General features: G+C 52.6%; 1 protein-coding gene across 1 annotated transcript in view; it reads left to right on the forward strand.

The window, feature by feature from the left end:
- Window positions 1-511, forward strand: part of LOC119590534 (protein Skeletor, isoforms B/C-like) — a gene marked incomplete at its 5' end in the record, with an annotated part of 50087 nt that overhangs the window by 42242 nt on the left and 7334 nt on the right.

Here is a 511-nt window from a genome sequence, read left to right on the forward strand (position 1 = left end):
TAAGAGTAGTCGTCGGTGTACTTGTTGTGTCTGTTATTTGTGTTTATCTGCTTTTGTTAATGTTTATGCGTCCTTGTGTCACGGTGTTTGCATAAATGTCTTTGTATGTCAGTAGCCTAAGGTATGTTTTTTTTATATACCGCCAATGAATCATCGCCAGCCGTCGGCATAGCGAGCGGACATAACTAATAATCCCCTTTGCTATGCCATGCCCTTCACTCCTCAAACTACGGTCATTATCAGTTAATAATAACTTCCCTCTTCTCTCCCTCCCCCTCCCCCACCCCTCCGTCCGTCCCCCCATCCCATCTCTCCTTCCCATCCCTCCCTCTCCCCCCCTTCTCCCCCATCTCGTCCTCTCCCTCCCTCCCTCCCTCCTTCCCATCCCCTCCCTCTCGCCTCCTTCCTCCTCCTCCCTCCCCCTTCCCATCTCTCCCTCTTTCCCTCCTCATCCCCTTCCTACTCCTCCCCTACCCCTTCCCATCTCTCCCTAATCCTCTTCTCCCCCACC

This window comes from Penaeus monodon, chromosome 27 (genome assembly GCF_015228065.2).
Source record: "Penaeus monodon isolate SGIC_2016 chromosome 27, NSTDA_Pmon_1, whole genome shotgun sequence".
Lineage (NCBI taxonomy): Eukaryota > Metazoa > Arthropoda > Malacostraca > Decapoda > Penaeidae > Penaeus > Penaeus monodon.